Source organism: Scyliorhinus torazame, chromosome 10 (genome assembly GCF_047496885.1).
Source record: "Scyliorhinus torazame isolate Kashiwa2021f chromosome 10, sScyTor2.1, whole genome shotgun sequence".
Taxonomy (NCBI): Eukaryota; Metazoa; Chordata; class Chondrichthyes; order Carcharhiniformes; family Scyliorhinidae; genus Scyliorhinus; species Scyliorhinus torazame.
This window is the reverse complement of record NC_092716.1, coordinates 22,665,570-22,685,212: the sequence shown is the minus strand read 5'-3', so window position 1 is coordinate 22,685,212 and position 19,643 is coordinate 22,665,570. Positions and strand designations below refer to the sequence as shown.

General features: G+C 48.8%; 1 protein-coding gene and 1 pseudogene across 5 annotated transcripts in view; one reads left to right on the top strand and one right to left on the bottom strand.

Moving 5' to 3' along the window:
- The window catches only part of gse1b (Gse1 coiled-coil protein b), a 663,364-nt gene that overhangs the window by 372,439 nt on the left and 271,282 nt on the right, over positions 1-19,643 (bottom strand). Inside the window, exon 1 of one of the 5 annotated variants that reach the window (XM_072517868.1) lies at positions 7,408-7,491. The exons of the other annotated variants lie outside the window; for them this stretch is intronic. The gene's annotated coding sequence lies outside the window, so the exon portion shown is untranslated. Of the gene's footprint in view, positions 1-7,407; positions 7,492-19,643 lie in introns of those variants that run through there. 5 annotated transcript variants of the gene reach the window in all.
- Positions 13,139-13,272, top strand: LOC140384982 (U2 spliceosomal RNA; annotated as a pseudogene).

Here is a 19,643-nt window from a genome sequence, read left to right as displayed (position 1 = left end):
TTGAGGGTAGTCACTGTTATAACATTGCAGCAATTTGCTCACAGCAAGATCCCCCAAACAGCAATGGATAATGATCAGGTAATCTGTTCTATTGATGTTAATTTTGGGTAAATGTTGGGTAGAACAGCAACACTGTGTAGTATGTGTGGCCCTCCACCACAGCTATATTTGCGGTCAGTTTTCCTTGGAGAGGGGGGGAAATGCAGCATCTGCCGGCACTGTTGTGGCCTTCCATACCCTGTGGGCACCGCGGGGACTGAGGTGTTTTATTGACGCCGTTAATCATGTTTTGGTTTCATCTTTTAAGTTTCTCTTGCAATTTTCTTTTTTTTCCCCGGTTGATGCAGTGTCTCTTTAAGAGGATGCTTTTTTTTTTAATTTGGCCCTCATTTTGGTTAATTTAGTTTAATTGGTTTACCAAAAGAAAAAAAAATCACTGCATGGTAGCTTCAGGCGTTGTAAGCAGCAACTGGCCCAGCTCTGCATCTCTGCTGCCCGGCGCTTGGTGAAGCCAAATCTCCCAACAGTCTTTGCTAAATGGGCGCAACAATCCTGTTTTTTTTTGTGGGCATTGGCAAAGAATGACAGGTTGAGCATCCTCAGCAGGCCTTCATTCCTGCAGTGCCACAAGAAGCAATGCCAGAAAACGAGTGGAGTGTCTCCAAGAGGGCGATCAATTCACCAAGCAGCACGCTCTATCTGTTTGCTCATGAAAGCTCTGGTCCTCCTGCTTCTCAAGCATCATAGAATCGCACAATGCAGCAGGAGGCCATTCGGCCCATCGAAAATCCACCGGCCCTTGGAAGGAGCACCCTACATTTTATTTTTGTAAAACATTTTATTAAGGTATTTATAGTTTTATAATAATAACAGTACAAATATAAATTTAGGTCATGAACCATCTCCATCCCTAACAAATCCCACCTACCCTAAACAGAAAATAGCCTAACTTCTCCCCCCCCCCCCCCCCCCCCCCCCCCCCCCCCCTCACTTTTCCTTATTGCCTCTGCTGACAGTTAGTTTTCCCCGAAGAAGTCGACAAAGTCCTATCCTATCTGGCTGCACCACAGCCTGGTATGGCAACTGCTCGGCCCAGGACCGCAAGAAACTTCAGAGAGTCGTGAACACCGCCCAGTCCATCACACAAACCTGCCTCCCATCCATTGACTCCATCTACACCTCCCGCTGCCTGGGGAAAGCGGGCAGCATAATCAAAGACCCCTCCCACCCGGCTTACTCACTCTTCCAACTTCTTCCATCGGGCAGGAGATACAGAAGTCTGAGAACACGCACAAACAGACTCAAAAACAGCTTCTTCCCCACTGTCACCAGACTCCTAAATGACCCTCTTATGGACTGACTTCATTAACAGTACACCCTGTATGCTTCATCCGATGCCAGTGCTTATATAGTTACATTGTATATGTTGTGTTGCCCTATTATGTATTTCTTTTCTTCCCTTTCTTTCCCATGTACTTAATGATCTGTTGAGCTGCTCGCAGAAAAATACTTTTCACTGTACCTCGGTACACGTGACAATAAACAAAGCCAATCCAATCCAAATGGCTGCCACCTCCGGACGAACCGTAGCATTGACCCTCTTAAGGCGAACTTAATTTTTTCAAGTCTGAAAAACCCGGCCATGTCGCTAACGCAGATCTCTGATTTCAGGGCCTTCGAGTCCCTCCACGCTAGGAATATCCATCTCCGGACTACCCAAGGAGGCAAAGGCCAAGACGTCGGCCTCAAGAGCACCCTACTTAAGTCCACGCCTCCACCCTATCCCCCAAAACCAAGTAATCCGACCTAACCTTTGGACACTAAGGGGCAATTTAACATGGTCAATCCACCTAAGCTGCACATCTTTGGGCTATGGGAGGAAACTGGAGCACCCGGAGGAAACACTTGCAGACACGGGGAGAAAGCGCAAACTCCACACAGTCCAGTCACCCGAGGCTGAAATTGAACCCGGGTCCCTGGAGCTGTGAGGCTGCAGTGCTAATCGCTGTGCCACTGTGCTTCTGTAGGTGCCGGATTGAGTGCCCCAGTGGGTGAACCCGGATCTCATAGAGCCTGAAGCCACACAGTCCTCTCCTCTTTCTTTTGCTGAATTCCGATAAAGGGGATTTTTGCTCGGAAAAGCAAGAGTAGGCCATTCAGGTGCTCAAACCTGCTCTATCATCAAGTTGATCACGGCCAATCTGTGGCTTAACCCCATTTATCCACATTGTTTCAGTAAGCTTTAATATTCTTACACAACAAAATGCATTGATCTCAGCTGTGACATTTTCAATTGACCTCCAGCCGAAACAGCCTTTGTTGGGATAGGGAGTTAGATTTCTGCTCTACATTGCATTGAGAAGTGGTTTCTGATGCCACCCCTGAACAGTTAAATCTTAATTTTAAGATTATGGGCGCAATCTAACCGATTCCAGGATGGGGGCGTTTAGCTGGGTGTTCCCGGTGCTCACAGGGCCTAGAAACACCCGCGCTATCTACCAGTACTCTGGTTCGATTCGGGGCCTCAGTGGGGAACTCCCCAATGAGGCCGCATTTAGCCCCCATTTCCTGCACTGAGAAGCTTTGCTCTCAACTCCCTGACATAATCCTTGAACCCCCCCCAAAGCCCCAACTCACCCTGAAGGGGAACCCCGCTGTACCCACGCACGGCCCCCTGGGCCCGATCCCCAGCTCAGGAAAAATGCCAGTCTGGCACCCTGACAGTGCTCCCGTTATTGCCATCATGATACCAGGCTGGCAGTGCCAGGGTACCCAGGTGTCACCAGCAGTGCCAGGGTGCCACCCTGCCTACAGGGCATACCCCTGGGGCCTTCCGATTGCGTGGGGAGCCCTCACGAGTGCCATTCCATCTGATCCAGTTTGTGGAGACCAACACTGAATGGCACCTGGCTGGGTACTACTCCCTGGGGAGGCCAGTAGATGACGTGAGCCTGATAGATCCTGGGTCAGAAGTCTCACCTGGCATCTACCGGCTGCGTCGTACTCCCATTTGGGAGTAACACTGCCGATAGATCGCGCCCTCTGTATCAAAGTTTGTGAGTTCAAGTTCTACTCCAGAAACTTGAGAAACAAAATCCAGGCTGAAACTCCACTGCACTACTGAGGGAGTGCTGCACTGTCAGACGGGCCATGTTTCATGTGACAACCTTAACTCAATGCCTTGTTTACCCTCTAAAGTGAATGTAAAAGATCCCACAACACTATTGAAATAAAAGTAGGGGTTTTCTCCTTGGCATCCTGGCCAACATTCATCCCTCAACCAACATTGCGAAGAAGAAGAAAGAAAATTACCTCATCATTGCCATTTTACAGCTTGTGGGAGCATTCTGTGCACAAATTGGCTGCAGCATTGCCTACATGACAACAGTGACTACACTTCGACAGTAACCTTGTTGGCTGTTAAACGCTCAGGGACGTCCTGAGGTTGTGACAGGTGCTTCTATAAACTACAATCTGTTTGAGGCCATTCCTACACTCCTCGTCTCCGGGCCCCGAAAATCAGGGAGAGTTCTGGCAGCAGACTCAATGGGGTTCGTACCCATCTTCATAAGGACCAAAGTACAAAGTGAAAACATTCTCTCAAGGCACAGTAGACTTCTAACTGCCGCACAAAGAGAAAGACCGTTTATAGCAGTTCCTACATTCACAGTCAATGAAGTCCATTTTGAAAATTTAGTAATCGTTATGATGTAGGAACTATGCCAGAAACATGTGTGCCACAGACCGACAGAAAAAGCAAAGCAATAAGGAAAATCTAATCTGTTTTTTTTGTGATGCTGGTCACAGGGTATGCACTGACCAAAGCACTGAAGAGAAGTGTTCCTCTTCACAGTAGTACCATGGGATCTTTCACATCAACACGCGAGGGTAGGAGGGCCTCAATTTAATGTTTAATCTGAAAGACGGCACCTCAACGATGCACTGGAGTGTCAGTCATGATTTTCTACTCGAGCCCCTGGTGTTGGGGGGGGGGGGGGGGGGGGGGGGGGGGGGGGGGGGGGGGGGGGGTGACTTAAATCCACAACCTTCAAACTCAAGAGACAATGGGGTTATGAAGTGAGCTGCAGCTGACAGCCTCCTCAAGGTGGAATCTTAACTGTGGATGACATTTTCCAAAGCTTTCCACAGATTCTGTTTTTCCAGCCACATCCGCTGGACCATTTTGCAGCTGAGACTGACAAACTGAGGTAATGAGGAGAGTGGATGAGCCGTCGCAAAGCTTCAAGCCATCCCCTGCCTTCCCCACTTGCCGATCAGCAGTTGTGAAGGTTGATGTCACAAGGCGGCAATTGTAGCTTTGATGAGTGGATCCAAAACTTCACCTCCTCTGATCGTGAACTGCAGATGCAGAAAAGCAACAAGCTAGTGCCTTCAGGACTTTGGGTTCAGTTCCCTGCAATTTGTGTAATGTTGGCAGGCTGGTGTGTCAGTGTGTCTGCATGACAAACATGTCACCATTGTTACCTCCACAAGCCTGTGACAGAGTATCTTCAGCCTTCAGTATGACTGCATGCAGCAGCTAACAGGAAGCAGCGGGTTCTGTGTCAATCATTTGTTTTGTTGTTCCATTCAACCATCATGGACAGGATGGGTTGAATGGCCTCCCTCCATGCTGTAAATCTATTGTACTGGAAAGCCATAAGCCTGAAATTCCTCCTTTCGCAGAAATGTAATAAATTAATCATGAACAAAGGTGTGGCTTTGGAAGGTGAGGGGGCGTGATCTAACCAAAATGCAACTATGTCGGACATGTTTAGCCGGGTGTTTCCTGGCACTTGCAGTGCCCAGAAAGACCTCGCTATCGAACAGGACTCTGTTGCAATCTGGGGCCTCAGCAGGGACATCCCGCCGAGGCTGCACTTAGTCCAGATTCCTGCACTGAGGAGTTCCGCTCGCCAGAACTCCTCGGGGCAGGAGGTGATCCGGACGCCATTTTAAAATGGCGCCTGATCTGTTGACCACCCGACGTGACTCCCGGTCTCCCCAAAGCTCCAACTCACCGAAATGGGGGTCCTCAGGGCCTCCCCCACACCGCATCTCACACGGGCAGGGCACCACCAGACCCGATCCCTGGCGCAGGCAGAATGCCAGCCAGGTACCTTGACCCTGCCAGCCGGACACCCTGGCAGCGCCTGTGCTAGCACCACCTGGGCACCCAGTTGGCACTGCCAGGGTGCTAGTGCCAAGGTGCCCATGTGGCACTTGCAGTACCATTGAGGTATACAAGATGATCAGAGGATTGGATAGGGTGGACAGTGAGAGCCTTTTTCCTCGGATGGTGATGTCCAGCACGAGGGGACATAGCTTTAAATTGAGGGGAGATAGATATAAGATAGATGTCAGAGGTAGGTTCTTTACTCAGAGAGTAGTAAGGGTGTGGAATGCCCTGCCTGCAACAGTAGTGGACTCGCCAACACTAAGGGTACTCAAATGGTCATTGGATAGACATATGGACGATAAGGGAATAGTGTAGATGGGCTTTAGAGTGGTTTCACAGGTCGGCGCAACATCGAGGGCTGAAGGGCCTGTACTGCGATGTAATGTTCTATGTTCAGGGTGTGACCCTGCCCAGAGGCCAACCACCCAGGGGCCTCCGATCTCCTGGGAGACCACCCCCCAGGTGCCGTTCTATCTGGTCCCCCTTTGTGGGGAAGAGTGCTGAACGGCACTCGCCTAAGGTCTCTGAGGAGAATGGCTTAGATCCATCTCGGGTAGAACAGGCGAGCTGCATATTAGAGGGAGACAAGCTACTCGCTCTAATATGCAGATTTGCCAAATACCGATCCTGCCCTCAATGGATGGGATCCAGATTGCGAGGTCTCGCAAGATCCCATTAGACCTCGCGAGGCATGGCGTGCCTGGTACAACCCGGAAGAGGCCGCTCTCAGCATTTACCGGCCGCGTCGCACCCCCGTTCACCCGAACCGGGATGCGACATGGCGGGTAGATTATGCCAGAGATTTCTGAGAGCTTTGCCAGCAGGGTGTTGAAGTCGAAGAATTGTTGAAAATGTTGTATTGTTTGAATTTCTTTCCCCAAGTCCTCAATTTTGAAACATTCGCTTCTCATTCCCCACCATCTCCCTCTCCCTCTGTGCCATGGTAGGAGAGTTAGCAGACGGCTGTGAGCTTGGCTGCCATTAGTGACCGGGGGCGAGGACAGGGTGGAGAGTGGGGGCAGTGTGTGCATTGATCACCCCAGCTCCTCGCTTTCAGTCTGCTGCTCCATGGCTCAGTTGAGATTGGCGGCACACAGATGTCCGCAGCAACTGGAAATTACGTCCAGCTTCCATCCACCCGCTCAGTACCTCAATTTGTGGAGGAGCCCAAACTGCCCACTGCAGTATTGGAGCAGCGTGACAGGAAACATTTGTCCTTCAGCAAACAAAAAGATAAACAAGTCCCTGGCCTCCACCAAGCTATCACAATCCAGTTTTATGTGTGAAAGCTGCAATTACATTCTCTTCAGTTATTGGAGAGTTCCTGCTCCTCTCTCCAACTGAAAACAGTTCTCTCGTTGGAATTAAACACTGTTGTTATCATCTGGCCTCAACTAAAGATGAGAACTCTCGCTGTGTATCTACCTCCCAGCCCAGCTGTCTACATAGTTGAGGGAGTGCTACACCAGAGCAGAAGCTTTCCATCTGAGCTTTGATAGTATTTATGCCATTACATGCACCCCACCCCCCCCAATATCAGAATAATTTTACCTTTGCTACTCAATGCCACTCCCATCGGTTAACACAACGCGCAGCCGAGTATTCCACATTCCCATCGGCAATGGGCAAGTGTCAGGCTTTTTCCAAATTTAGCAAGGGACCAAATTCCTCGTCGGCCAATCAGGGAGGTTTCAGCTTCGTACAGCTGTGAAGAGTTGCGGATGAGCTTAGCTGAAGGTTCACTGGCATCAATAATAAGCATGGCTTCCCCTTAATTTACTCTGCTCCCAAGATATGGCAGCAGAGTAGTTATGGTGCTGGGCAGGTAGCCCTGACAGCAAGTTGGGAAAATGGATTCATTTGTGGGCTGCGCCTGGTGGCAGGGATGGGGATGGCCCAAGAAAAAACTCTACTGGGTGGCCAGTGAACTTTAGGATGTTTGCCAGCTCCAACTGATCCGTCCTACATGTGCTTATAGTGCACGCTGTGTGATTGGCCGTTAATGCCCTCTGAAATGGCCGCACATGCCACTCCGTTGTGCCAAAAGGGTGCCGCAATGCACAATGAGGGCAGCTGGGGATGGGTAATAGAAGTGGCCTTGCCAACACCGCCCGGGTCCTGAAAACAAAGATGTTAGCTGGTGCAACATCCATTATTTTTCTCCGATACAGCTCATGTTATTTGGTTCCACCGAGCATGACTCCCTCACCTCATCTTAACATACTTACCCACGAGCGTCATTCCGCCCCTTGCGCCCACACTTTCAAATCCATAGAATCTGCTTGGCTTCCTTCAAGTTGAAATACTTGGGGAAAACGTGTCAAAGAGGCAGCAGTGAACTCAATCATTTAAAGGTGCAGCATGGTGACGCAGCAGGTGATGAAGCAGCAGAGTAAACGGTTTCGTTTTTAGTTGGGAGCTGCATCAAAAACAAAGATGGTGTATTTTTGGTCTCTCTCTCTGCATGCTAAAGAATGTCTCCAAACCACTTGATAACTTCAAAGTAATACCTGTTGTCTGTAAGGAATTCAAACCTACTGTTTTTGTAGAAAAAGGGTGTTTGGCTTATGGATGTTGTTAGGAAAGTTACTAAGGGTTACCTATAGAGTACTGTATCTTTGGGGGGATATTTGCATTGGTAGTTGATAAGATGTTTAATTAGTGTTTAAATAATGTTAATTGGATTCATAGAATAAACATTGTTTTGTTTAAAAATACTGTAGATCTCTGTTGCATCACACCTGGAAAGTGGGCCCTTGTGCTCCTCATAACCAAAATCTATTAAAGGTTGTAGATCAGGTGAACTCCATGATATACTTTGGTGTTCTCTAAACCCTGGCACATAATAGTGGGTCCCACCCCCCACATCCCAACATGTACAGGCTAGGTGGATTGGCCACGCAAAATTTCACCCTTAATTGGAAAAGAAAAAGTTGGGTACTTTAAATTTTTTAAAAAGGAGTGGAAATGGAAATTGAGGGAAGATGACAGAGATATGTGCAGACCGTGTCAACCAGTGATAAGGTAAGAGAAAAATGTGCTGCACTGAGGACTCGTGTGAAAAATAACAGAGTCTTCAGTACAGTGGCGCAGTGGGTTAGCCCTGTTGCCTCACGGCGCCGAGGTCCCAGGTTCGATTCCGGCTCTGGGTCACTGTCCGTGTGGAGTTTGCACATTCTCCCCGTGTCTGCGTGGGTTTCGCCCCCACAACCCAAAAGATGTGCAGGGTAGGTGGCTTGGCCACGCTAAATTGCCCCCTAATCGGAAAAAATGAATTGGGTACTCTGAATTTATATTAAAAAAAAGACTTGCCCTTTTCTGACACCTTATTATCTCCCAAGGCAAAGAAATGAAACAGTGCAGTCGCTTGCACAAAATACATCAGCTTAACCATTGGCTTCACTATAATACTCGTCCAACATACGCTTTAATTGGCTGTTAATATTTTGCATTGATATGGCACTGTTAATATTAGAAAGCTTCCCACAGGATAATCCCATGTTCAAACCACAGCGAGCCTTTAAATTTACAGGAAAATCTCTATTGTTCGGCATGCATTGGGAATGGGAGACACCAGTTAATCTAACATAGAACATACAGTGCAGAAGGAGGCCATTCGGCCGATCGAGTCTGCACCGATCCACTTAAGCCCTCACTTCCACCCTACCCCCGTAACCCAATAAACCCTCCTAACCTTTTTGGACACTAATGGCAATTTAACATGGCCAATCCACCTAACCTGCACATCTTTAGACTGTGGGAGGAAACTGGAGCACCCGGAGGAAACCCACGCACACACGGGGAGAACGTGCAGACTCCGCACAGACAGTGACCCAGTGGGGAATCGAACCTGGGACCCTGGCGCTGTGAAGCCACAGTGCTATCCGTGCTAACGTGCCCGGTAGCTGAGGTGTAAGGTGAGTTCCACATTTTGGCCCAATGAGAAAGCTCCAGGATGATCACACAACCTGTGAGGCCACACGAGCGATGTAACAGAATGCGAATCGAGTGAGTGAGTGACGCTGAGGGGAGATGATCTTGCCGAGTAATAGGTGGCAGAGGTCAGAGAGAGGACAAGCTGCTAATAACTATTTCTCGTGAGTTTCATACCTCCAATCAAAAAACGAACCTGGGAGACACCCATCCCAGAATTCCGGTTAATGGAGAATCCCAAACAGTAGAATACTGGGTAACAGAGGTTTTACTGTGTTTAGCTCCTTTAAGATTGCAAAATGCACAGGGTGTGGCTGTTGCGGCTGGACGAGCATTTATTGCCCATCCCTAAATGCCCTTGAGAAAATGATGGTGAGCTGCCTCCTTGAACCACAGCAGTCCATGCGGTGCAGGTGCACCCACTGTGCTGTTAGGGAGGGAGTTCCAGGATCTTGAGTTCCAGTGTCAGTGAAGGAACCACGATGCATTTCCATGTCAGGATGGTGTGTGGTTTGAAGGGAAATTTCCAGGTGGTGGTGTTCCCATATGTCTGCTGCCCCTGTCCTTCTAGATGGTAGTGGTCATGTGTATTGGTCGCGGGTGTGGAAGGTACTGTCGAAAGAACCTTGCTAAGTTGCTGCAGTGCATCCTGTAGGATGATACACACAGTTACCACTGTGCATCGGTGCGGAGGAGGTGAATGTTTAATTTCAGAGTCTATTTCATAGAACTTACAGTGCAGAAGGAGGCCATTCGGCCCATAGAGTCTGCACTGACCCTGGGAAAGAGCACCCTACTTAAACCCACACCTCCACCCTAGCCCCGTAACCCCACCAAACGTTTTTTTTGGGCACTAAGGGCAATTTAGCACAGCCAGTCCACCTAACCTGCACATCTTTGGACTGTGGGAGGAAACCAGAGCACCCGGAGGAAACCCACGCAGACACGGGGGGGGGGGAAAGTGCAGACTCCACACAGACAGTGATCCAAGCCGGGAATCGAACCTTGGGCCCTGGAGCTGTGAAGCAACAGTGCTAACCACTGTGCTACCGTGCTGGCCAAAGGTGATGGTTGGGGTACCAATCGAGCAGGCTGGTTTGGCCTGGATGGTGTCGAGCTACACAGAAGCCATTGATCATCAAACAAAATTTGACACTGCCTCTCAACCTCTCTCTCTCCCTTTCAGACATTCCTTCCAGCCTACCTCTTGACCAAGCTTTAGGTCACATGTCCAAATATCACCTTCGGCGGTGTCAAATTCTGCTGTGAAGCACCTTGGTGTGTTTTGTCACCAGCTAAAAGCATTATGCAAATGTAAGTTGTTTTCATATGCTGCTGATAAGACTTTCGACGCAGCTTCCAAACTCAAGCTTTCAGTGAGTGGCTACTGCGATTTTTTTTTTTCTCTCTTATAAATTTAGATTACCCAATTATTTTTTCCAATTAAGGGGCAATTTAGCGTGGCCAATCCACCCACCCTGCGCATCTTTGGGTTGTGGGGGCGAAACCCACGCAGACACGGGGAGAATGTGCAAACTCCACACGGCCAGTGACCCAGAGCCGGGATCGAACCTGGGGCCTCAGCGCCGTGAGGCAGCTGTGCTAACCACTAGGCCACCGTGCTGCCCCGCTGCTGCGATTTTGATAGGAACTGAAAATCCTTCCCCCTCTGCAACCCCCACAACCCACTTCCCATCACCTCCCCACCACCACCACCAGCACATGTCCCTGTAAGATGCTGCATTTCCAAAGGCACTGACTTCAGCATGGACTGAGCTCCAAAGTAAAACCTGCTGGGGAATCTGGAACACATTTAATTGCCCCGCATCAATCCACAACTGAGTGCTTGCAGCGTGAGACATGCTCGGGAGCTGTCCTCGTGAAGGAAAATTAATTAGTTTCAGTGGCTTAAAATGACCTGGCAGCCATATGGAATATGTTTAAAGCTGTAACCCCAATTTATCTTGTCACAGCCTCAAACCCTCCATAGATAGTCTCTTAAATTTCAATCTGTCACTGCTGATCATGGATGTTCCCTTTTAAAAGATTCAGCCCTCCTGCACAATCCGTCTCCTTTCTCTTGCTGGTCTCACGTTGCTGCTCCAGCCATTGCCACCCCGCCCCGTCTCCACCACTCTCCCCGGTTAATAAACAGCAGAGGGTTGCAGTCGCCTGTGGCTCCGACGTCTCGCTGTTCCTTGCCCAGCCTGTTTGCTTGCCTGGGGTCCGTTAATCTCAGCTAATGCACCTTCCCACTGACAGGGCTGGAGAATTACGAGCCCTCCCCACAATGCTGCAAGTCAAGAGTGATTTACAGGCATTGCCCAGAACACATCGTTTGTCTGCTTTCCACTGGCATTTATCACCGCTTCCTGGCAGAAAACATTTGCCTATGTCTCCTGTGGCTGTGGTGGGGTTGGAGAATTGCTGCTGTGTGACTTCCCCCCGCCCCCCAGCACCCAACCTGCTGATAACCACAGCAGCAGGCCGGTGTCTTGTTAAACTTTGTTTATTTTGTAAATGTTGCAGTGCCACCCTGAGTTCTAAACATGTTGCCAAATGCCTCAACAGCTGGAGTGGTTCACCCTTTAACATGCCCCTTTGATGTCCGCCCTCCTCCCCTCCCTCCGCCCAGTCCTGCCTTCAGGCTGGGAATTCACACTGAAATGCTGCTTGAGAAAGATTGAGATGCAGCAGGAACCTCTCTGTAAACTCCTCCAGCCCTGCAACCCTCCACTCTAGCCTTCAGCGAATTCCCCCACAGCCTTCGCTCCCATCATCGGTGGCTGCAAGTGCCTTCAGCGGCCAACGCTGTGGAATTCCCTCCCTAGACGTCTCCTTTAAGACACCCCTTAAAACTCAGCTCTTTGACCAAGCTTTCTGTCATCAGCCCCCATATCTCCTTGTCAATTTTTGGTGACACATCCCGTTTTACAATTTGTTTTTTTCTTAATTCGTTCATGGGATGTGGGCGTCGCCGGCTGGGCCAATATTTTTTGCCCATCCCGGATTGCCCTTGAACCGAGTGGCTTGCTGGGCCATTTCAGAGGGTTGTTAAGGGTCGACCACATTGCTGTGGGCCTGAAGTCACATGTAGGCCAGACTGGGTAAGGATGGCATATTCGTTTCGCTAAAGGGCATGTGGGATTTTACAACAATTGAAGATAGTTTCATGGTCAACATTGCTGAAGCGAGCTTTCAATTCCAGATCTTATTCATTGAAGTTAAATTTCACCAGTTGCCATGGTGGGATTTGAACCCTTGTCGTCAGAGCCTCCAGATTATTGGTCCAGTGATGGTCTAGTATGCCACCATCTCCCCCTTTTAACATTGATAACAGCGCTACATAAATGAAGTTGTTGTTTTATTCTGCATCCACCATGTATGTACAGGAATAGATGGCTCTGTGCTTTACATTCACATTCTGCTTCTGAAAGGCTTTGCCTGACATGCAGGATCCAGGAAAACACCACTGCTGTTTTCTCTAGAAATGTGAAGACGGCAGCACGGTGGCGCAGTGGGTTAGTCCTGCAGCCTCACGGCGCCGAGGTCCCAGGTTCGATCCCGGCTCTCGGTCACTGTCTGTGTGGAGTTTGCACATTCTCCCCGTGTTTGCGTGGGTTTCACCCCCACAACCCAAAAGATGTGCAGGCTAGGTGAATTGGCCACGCTAAATTGCCCCTTAATTGGAAAAAACGAATTGAATACTCTAAATTTATATTTAAAAAAAGAAATGTGAAGAAGACTGAGCGGTGGCATCATAGAGGTCTTTCAAATTACAAAGGAGCCTGATAGGATAGACATAAAGATGTTCTCACTTGTGGGATGATCAATAGGATATTCAGTAATAAATCGAACAACAAAGTCAGGATGAACTCCTTTTACTGAGAGAGTGATCGGAATGTGTGCAACTCACTACCGAGGTAGGACTTAAAAAAAAAAATTTAGAGTACCCAATTTTTTTTCCAATTAAGGGGCAATTTAGGGTGGCCAATCCACCTACCCTGCCCATCTTTGAGTTGTGGGATCGCTTCTCGGCCTTTTGGCTAAGATCAAGTGTAGTATCAGCTCTGCCTTTTGGCCATGATCTGGTATGTCTCTTTTGTGGGAACCATGAATTGGATTCAATTTGAATTTGAACTGTTTTTTGGAAAATCTTTGAGTTGTGGGGGTGAGACCCACGCAGACACGGGGAGAATGTGCAAACTCCACACGGACAGTGACCCGGGGCCTGGATCGAACTGGGACCTCGGTGTCGTGAGACGGCAGTGCGAACCACTGTGCCGTCTTTAAGGTAGGACTTTAAAGTATTTTTCAAAGCCTATCTTCACGCACACATTTTCATCCCTTTTGGGGAATAGTAGGGAAGTGGTGGAACGTTTCCCAAGCTTGAACCATGTTATGAACACTCCTTTCGCGACCAACAAGCCTCATTGGGCTCAAACCCAGAGCTTCTGGTCCAGCAGTAGGATCGCTACCCACAAGAATTAAAAGCAGACGTAGGCCATTGTTGCCTGCTCTGCCATTCAATAAAATCATGATTGATCTAATTATAGCCTCAACTCTCATTTTCCCATCTGCGCTCCCTCATTTATCCCTTCCTGATCACAAATCTCTCTAACTCCGCGTTGAATATATTCAATGACCCAGCCTCCGCTGCTCTCCAGGGAAGAGAGTTTCAGAGAATAATGACCCTCTGAGAGGAAGAAAAATTCTCCTCTTCCCAGTCTTAAACGGGAGTCTCCTCATTGTTTGAACTGTTAAAACTGCGGAAGCTAGGTAAGTCCATGAGCCAGGAAAAAATAGCAGGGTATTGTAGAATGTGGGTTACGGGGATAGGGTGGAAATTTCCACCCATAGACCTTTTGGACCAAAGGGCCTGTTTCTATGTTATTTAAAATACCAGTGGCTTAGAACCATCGAATCCCTGCAGTGCAGAAGGCGGCTGTTCGACGCATCGGGTCTGCACTGTCACACCACGAATCTGCAACCCACGAATGAGGGCAAAGCAGCTTCCCACTATGGCAATGGCTCTGCGACTGAATCGACTTGTTTTCTCACCTAGTTCCTGTCGTCGGTATGAACAGAGAGTGAGGTGCGCCCTGCATCAGAGGGAGAGGAGAATTTGAGGGCGAAACATTCCTGTGTAGGCCTCAAGCACCTTCTAGTGGCAGAGCAAGGCATGACCTTAAGAGGTAAAGCCTGCAGTAGAACAGCAGCCTGCCTGTAAAATGTGTAAATCCAAGTAGATTAAGTGAAAGCTGCTTTTACAATGGCGATCAGCCACTGGCAGCTGCTTTCCTGGAGCATTATCGAAATAAAACTATCAGACATTTTTAAGGGGGATGGTCTACAAAATACATGTGGTTTTTGCGCGTGGGTCCTCCCGAGGACAAGTAAATGAAGTTGCCTCGTACACCCTGACTCTCTCCTGTGGTGACGCTTGGCGACTGCGCCGTGGCCGTCTGTGCTTCACAGACAACGCATATCCACAAATGGCATCGGCAGAAAAGAAACACTCAGAAGATCAGCCAGTATCTGTGCAGAGAGAGAATCTGAGTTCGCCTGACATTGACCTTGCATTAGAACTAGAAGGTGTTTCAGAGATTTAGCGGGTTTTAGAGGCAGGGGAAAGTGGCGGTGGTGGGGTTGGAGAGCCGGGAGACTCCAGGAAATGAAGATCAATCTCCAGGACACTGCTGTGCGCAATCCTGGAGAAGCAAGGCTACAGCGCGGGGGCAAGTCAAATAACAAAACCTCCAGGAATACATTTAATCACAGTTGGCAACCCTACGTCGCTTCTACGTGCTGTTAAATGTCCAACTTTTTCCCATTTTGTTTAATAGTAGTCGCCTTTAAACATTAACTCGGTTTCTGCCTGCACAGACCATAAGACATAGGAGCGGAAGTAAGGCCATTCGGCCCATCGAGTCCACTCCACCATTCAATCATGGCTGATTTCAACTCCATTTACCCGCTCTCTCTCCATAGGCCTTAATTCCTCGAGAAATCAAGAATTTTTCAACTTCTGTCTTAAAGACATTCAACGTCCCGGCCTCCACCGCCCTCTGTGGCAATGAATTCCACAGACCCACCACTCTCTGGCTGAAGAAATTTCTCCTCATCTCTGTTCTAAAGTGACTCCCTTTTATTCTAAGGCTGTGCCCCCGGGTCCTAGTCTCCCCTGCTAATGGAAACAACTTCCCTCCGTCCACCCTATCTAAGCCAAACTGACTATTTTCTGTATTTTCTATTGTTATGTCAAGTTAGCACTGCTGTGCGCGGTTTCCTCCGGGTGCTCCGGTTTCCTCCAAACGTCCAAAAGATGTGCGGGTTTGGTGGATTGGCCAGGCTAATATTACCTAAACGTTAGGTGGGGTTACGGGGATAGGGCAGGGGATTGGGCTTAGGTAGGGTGCTCTAACGGAGCAGACTCAATGGGCCAAATGGCCTCCTTCTGTACTGTAGGAATTCTACGATTTCTGCTACCGCAGTATTTTTCCTACGACTGAAAACTGGTGAAACTTTGGTTAGCACTGTTGCTTCACTGTTCCAGGGCCCCAGGTTCGATTCCCGGCTTGGGTCACTGTCTGTGCGGAGTCTGCACGTTCTCCCCGTGTGTGCGTGGGTTTCCTCCGGGTGCTCCGGTTTCCTCCCACAGTCCAAAGATGTGCAGGTTAGGTGGATTGGCCATGCTAAATTGCCCTTAGTGTCCCAAAAGATTACGTGGGGTTACTGGGTTACGGGGATAGGGTAGCGGCGTGGGCTTAGGTAGGGTGCTCATTGCCAAGGGCAATTGCAGAATCAATGGGTCGAATGGCCTCCTGCACAATAAATTTTGTGATTCTATGATTGATCTACAATGCCTGTAGCTCCAGTGGATTAGGTTTACAAAGACACCCTTTGCCTGTAGGTCAAACGGATTTAGTCTATGATGACTGTTGAAGGGAAGTTTATGAGTTACCAATTTAGAAGCATGCTGGGAATATTGACTATATTTTAACACTGCTTTTGAGCGAAAATATGTAGGTCAAGTAATGTAATCTAAATACTGCTTAGTATGTTGTACTCGGCCTTATTATAATAAGTTGTTCTTCCGAAGGACAACAAAATGCGAACTCGAATTGTTTTTAAACCAAGGGCAAAACATTCATATTTCCTCTTGCGTATGTTCCCAAGCTTTATCTCTTCAAAGTTGTTTTATTTCACACTATAAATATAATGGTTTTCGGCTGTATAACTCAGAGTGCGGTGCCCTGGCTTTGTAGCTAGAACACTCTCTGTCCGCAAATATATTTGTGTAAATAAATTTCCTTAAATCGAACCTCGAGGAATTTGTCTTCATTACGATTTCCATGACAATGCCATTGGTTGACTGCTGGTGAAGTGATTTGGGTCTATAATCCCTGGTTGGCTGGAGGACCAATGCGGTTTCGGCCTACAATGGCATTGGCTGGAAGCTGGTATGGCACCTTATACTTTGGGAGTTCAGCTGACGGTGAGGGAATCTCTCTCTGAGTCTGCCTGCACCCTTCAAGCTTAAAAGCACCTCCCAGGGGCAAAGCATTGGAAATCGCAGGATGCCATTTGCACAAGAACTTGGTCTCCCAACTAAAAAGGAATTGCCGTTAACTCGCTGATAGACTGGGATGAGGTGGGAGAAGGCTTGTATGGAAGAGGAGACCAGCATAGACCTGTTGTGTTCAATGATCTGTATCTGTGCTGTCAAACTCTGTGTATGACTCCAGGTTCCATTTTAAACCATAGAAACTCAAAGGTGTGCAGGAGTACCACTCCACACTGAGCTTAGAAAAAAACACATGTAACCTCTGGTGAGGAGGAATGCTTGTTTCTACCCTGGAGCGTGATTCTCCGCAATCGGTGCGATGTCCGCCGACTGGCGCCAAAAACAACGCGAATCAGTCCGGCATCGCGCCGCCCCAAAGGTGCAGAGTTCTCCACATCTTGGGGGGCCGAGCTCTCACCTTGAGGGGCTAGGCCCGCGCTGGAGTGATTTATGCCCCGCCAGCTGGCGTGGAAATGACTTTGCCGGGCAACGCATGCGCGGGAGCGTCAGCGGCCGCTCAGGGCATCCCCGCGCATGCGCAGTGGAGGGGGTCTCTTCCGCCTCTGCCATAGTGAAGACCATGGCAAAGGCGGAAAGAAAAGAGTGCCCCCACGGCACAGACCCGCCCGCGGATCGGTGGGCCCCGATCGCGGGCCAGGCCACCGTGGGGGCACCCCCAGGGGCCAGATCGCGCCGCGCGCCCCCCCCCCCAGGAGACCGGAGCCCGCCCGCGCCTCCTTGTCCCGCGGTTCAAAAGGTGGTTCAATCCACGCCAGCTGGCGTGGGTTGACAGCGGCGGGACTTTGGCCCATCGCGGACCGGAGAATCGCCGGTGGTGGGTCCGCTGACCGGAGCGATTTCCACCGACCTGCGCAGCGCGATTCCCGCCGACCGGCGCGCCGCGATTCCCGCCCCCCGCCGAATCTCCGGTGGCGGAGAATTCGGGACACGGCGGGGACGGGATTCACGCCGGCCCCCGGCGATTCTCCGACCATGTGGGGGGTCGGAGAATCGCGCCCCTGGTGTCAATTAATGGTCCCCCCAAAAATGATTGTAAACTGAAAAATAAAACCAAGAAAAATAAGAGCACGGAGATATCTAGGACTTTTTGTGTCAGATTGACTCCATTGGAGTACTCTCACTTCTATGACATAATACATATAACAATAGAATAAGGCCATTCAGTCCAACTGATCTATGGCAGTGTTTATGCTCCTCACAAGCCTCTCCAGATTCCTTTGTCTCTCTCAACCATCAACATATCTTTGTCCTTTCTCCATCTTGGCATACTTATCCTCCCCTTAGGTGCAGCTGTGTTATTTGCCTCCAAGTGATATGGTTGTGAGTGCAAACCCAAGGACTTCAGCATATAATCCACGGCGAAACTGCTGCATGTACCGAGGGCATGCTGCACTAGTCAGAGCTGCTGTCTTTCTGATGAGATGTTATGCTCAGGATTTGATGGTCCCCATCCTGGGTTGTAAAAGAAACAGCTGCGGAGAGAGTGGACGTGCTCGCTGTGGTTTTCCAAAATTTCCCAGATTCTGGATTGGTCTCAGCAGATTAGAAGTTAGCAAATGAAATACTGCTATTCAAGAAAGGAGGGAGAGGGAAAACCGGGAATGACAGGCCAGTTAGCCTGACATTAGTCATTTGGACAGTGCTGGAATCTGTTATGAAGGAAGTCTTAACAATGCACTTATAAAAGCATCGTATGGTTAGAATAAGTCAACATAGTTTTACAAAAGGGAAACCTTGTTTGACAAATTTATTAGAGTTTTTAAGGAAATAATTGGTAGGGTAGATAAAGGAGAACCAGTCGATGTAGTATATGCTTGGATTTCCAAAAAGATATTTGATTAAGTGCCACAGATTCCTGGGTATGGTGGCGAATAGAATCATTCTGTGCCAAATGATCTCTTGAGCTGATTGTAATCACTCCACTATTGGTGGTCCTACCTTCTGTAGCCTGGGGTCTCCCAAAGGGGAGAAAAAAAAATAGTAAAAGCTGGGAAATGAGAGTTCTGGACAAACTGGCGTTCCATCTTCAGGTATACAAGGCCAGTTCGGACCAATATTTGTATTCCCCAGTTTTGACTGCTTTGTCCCCATGAATTCCCTCCCTAAGCCTCCCTGACTCCTCTCAACACTCTCCTCCTTTACAAGAACTTCTTAAAACCTATCTTTCTGCTGTACTTGGTATGAGGTCTCGTCCGATACCAGTGCTATGTAGCACGCTGGGACTATGTTAGATGCGTGCCATTGGTATTGTTGGAGCAATTCACTCGATAGAAGGTACTTAGCCATGTTTCTGAGAGACAGAATAAAGCAATGAATAAAGGTGAATCTTTCTTATTTTGTCACTCAGTGGTGCTCAGTACGAGTGAAATGTATTCATTTGACAGCTGCAGTTTAGATGCGGTTTAAGTACAGCGTTGCACAAGCAGCTTTGCAATGCAGCTCTCGTGTTATTGATGTTCTTTATTATTCGCTCCTGACTTATGGTGCTTTCATAGCAGACAGAAATGTGGGGAAAGCACTGTCACTCATGTAATGTATGATGCCACACATTGTTGTTAAGTGTGTCGGTGATTCGGGAGGATTTTTATGAGTACATTAGGGAATATAGATGGACTGACAACCTCTTGAGCTAATTAACAGGGGGTTTGTACCGAGCTGAATCCAAGTGCTTCTGTTTGCCTTCGCTGCCTGGGTTACAAAGCCCAGCCCATTTACACCGCTTGTTGACCCCACAGCACTGCCAACAGCACAAGACACAAAGGTGCACCCCATCATGAAATTCTTCCATGGGGTGTGGGTATCGCTGGCAAGGCTGGCATTTGTTGCCCGCCCCTCATTACCCTTGAACTGAGTGGCTTACTCGGCCATTTCAGACATTGCTGTGGGTCTGGAGTGACCTGGAGACCAGACCAAGCAAGGATGGCAGATTTCCTTCCTTAATGT